Below are 2,513 nucleotides of genomic sequence, written 5' to 3' on the forward strand. Positions count from 1 at the left end.
GCGATACATTCCCCCAGGACCCCCGTATAGTCACTCCCCAGGACGTCGCAGCACGCCCTGAAGAACTCTACGGTCAGCCCGTCCAGCCCTGGGGATTTGCCCCGTGAGAGGCTGTCCAGGGCGCCGGTCAGCTCTTGGAGGTTGATGGCATTATTGAGCTTCCCGGCGCCCTCCGGGCCCACCTGCGGCAGGTCCTCCCCCAGAACTCTGCAAGCGTCCTCGCTGGACGGACCCGGAGAGAAGAGGTCGGAGTAAAACTCCCTGATCAGGGTCCTGACCCCCTCCGGATCCGAGACGAGGGGCCGGTCGTCGGCCAGCAGCGTAGAAACCTGCCGACGGGCCCCGCGTCCTCTTTCCAGCGAGTAGAAGAAGCGGGAGCCGCGGTCCATGTCCGTTAGGAGACGGATCCGCGACCTCACGTACGCGCCGCGGGACCCGGCCAGTTGCAGGCCTCGCAGTGCGCCCCTCTTCTCCCTGTACACCAGCCCCAGGGCTGGGCCTCATCGGGCTCAGCGAGACGTGACTCCAGATCGAGGAGTTCCTCAGCCAGGTTGGCGATCGTGGAGTTCCGCCCCGCCGAAGACCCCTCCGTGTACCCCTGACAGACGGCACGGTTCTGGGCCTTGCCCACATCCCACCGCAGCCTCAAGGAGGGGAAGCCATCCCGCTTCCTTCTCCAGCCGGCCCAGAAACGGCAGAACGAGTCCAGGAACCGCTCGCCCTCCAGCAGCAGGTTGTTAAAGTGCCAGTACGCGGACCGTGTCTGAGCGCGGGACGGGGCGAGACCCGCCCACACCAGGTGGTGATCCGAGCTCGGCACCTGCTCCATGGAGGCCGTCGGAACGCTGGGCAAGTACGTCTTGGAAATGTAAAGACGGTCGATGCTGGACGCTCTGAACTGGGGCCGCACAGAGGTGCGCACCCGCAATTCAGGATGGAGAGTCCGCCAGACATCCACCAAGTCAAAGGACCTAACCAGGTCCCTCAACTCCACCACCGCAGCCAGGCCGCGCTGGACTTCACCACGGTCCTTGTCCCGGAGGGTGCAGTTGAAATCCCCTCCGAGGACGATGCACTCGCCCGCCGGGAGGGTGCTAAGAAGAGTGGACACCTTTTGGAAGAAAGCCGCCTGCTGCGGTCCGGCCACGGGAGCGGATACATTCACAAAGTGAATCACCGCTACCCCGAAACGGGCCTTTAGGTGCAGCAGACGGACTGGCACCGGCTCCTTGACCCCCCCCAAGATCTCCGGCTGAAAATGTGGAGCCAACAAGATAGCCACCCCGCCCGAACGTGGGGTCAGGTGACTCATGGAGACTCCTCCTTGCCCCTCCAGGGTGCACTGAGCTTCATCACCCGGATTGCCTGGGTTTCCTGCAGGAAGCACACCCCGTAATTTCCGTCCCGGAGGATAGACAGGAACTGAAGACGGTGGTGCGCGTGGCTGCTACCGTTGATGTTGAGGCTGGCCATGGTTACCTCCATGTCAGCAGCAATAGTTATCCATCACCTTCAGTGCTCAGAGTGGGGGTACCGCCCCCTCCACTCCCTCAGGAGTCCCACAAGGAACGGAACAGCTTGGCGCTGCTCCTCCTGGTCTTGATCGAACTCCCGGGCCTCTCTGACATAGGCCCGGGCGGAGCCAAGGAGCAGCCCCAGGTTTCCCCAGCTGCCCAGGGCCAGCCGCACACAGTCCGGGTGACCATGGTGCGTTCCCAGAAATGTCCGGCGTTCCGCAGGGGGGACGAGGGGAGACTCGGTGCCGGGTGTGAGGGTGGCCTCTACCTCTGCAGAGAGAGTCTAAATCCTCCGCCTCACCCGCCACCGAGCAGCCTTCCTCCTCCGAACGGTCACCTCCCGAGATCGAGTCCCCCGCCACATGGAGTATGGCGGGCGGCACGGGCCCACCGGCTAACCCTTGGCCCGAGTCGACGCCACCCCCAGGGTCGTCCTCAGGCAGGTCCCTCGCAGGATCCTCCCGCGGCTCAGCGCCCGTGGGCGGCGCCTCCACCCACGCCGGCGACTCCGGGACCTCGGAGAGGCCCCCCGGAAACATGTCCGGGTTGAAAACAGGGCTCTCCGGCGTCGCCCGCCCGGGTGCAGAGGGCGGGGAGCCTTCCCCGTCCTCCCCCGTCCACGGCCCACAGTGGCACGATGAGCGGTCGCTGCTGCTGCCGGCCCCCGGCGATGGTGAAGAGGAGGCGTCCGGGGAGGAAACTTGCACCGGGCGGGACGGGCCCCCAGGGGCTTCGACTCCGCTCGACCCCGGGTCCTCCTGCTCGGGGGGCGACAGCAGCTCGAGGGGCTCGGGTGCCTCGGAGGCCCCCCCCGGCCTGGCTTCTCTTCATTGTGTGCCCCGGGCCAGGCGTCGGGGGGATGGGCACCAACACGGGAGAGATGGGGCAGGAGGAGCTCGGTGGGGAGGGAGGGCGGGACGTTTGATAGAACAACACGTTCTGCGGTGGCCTCCAGCGTCTCCACCGCCACGTGTGTCCCGCCCACCGTGAGCCCCC

The sequence above is a fragment of the Scyliorhinus torazame genome, unplaced genomic scaffold, assembly GCF_047496885.1.
Source record: "Scyliorhinus torazame isolate Kashiwa2021f unplaced genomic scaffold, sScyTor2.1 scaffold_68, whole genome shotgun sequence".
In the NCBI taxonomy this organism is placed as follows: Eukaryota; Metazoa; Chordata; class Chondrichthyes; order Carcharhiniformes; family Scyliorhinidae; genus Scyliorhinus; species Scyliorhinus torazame.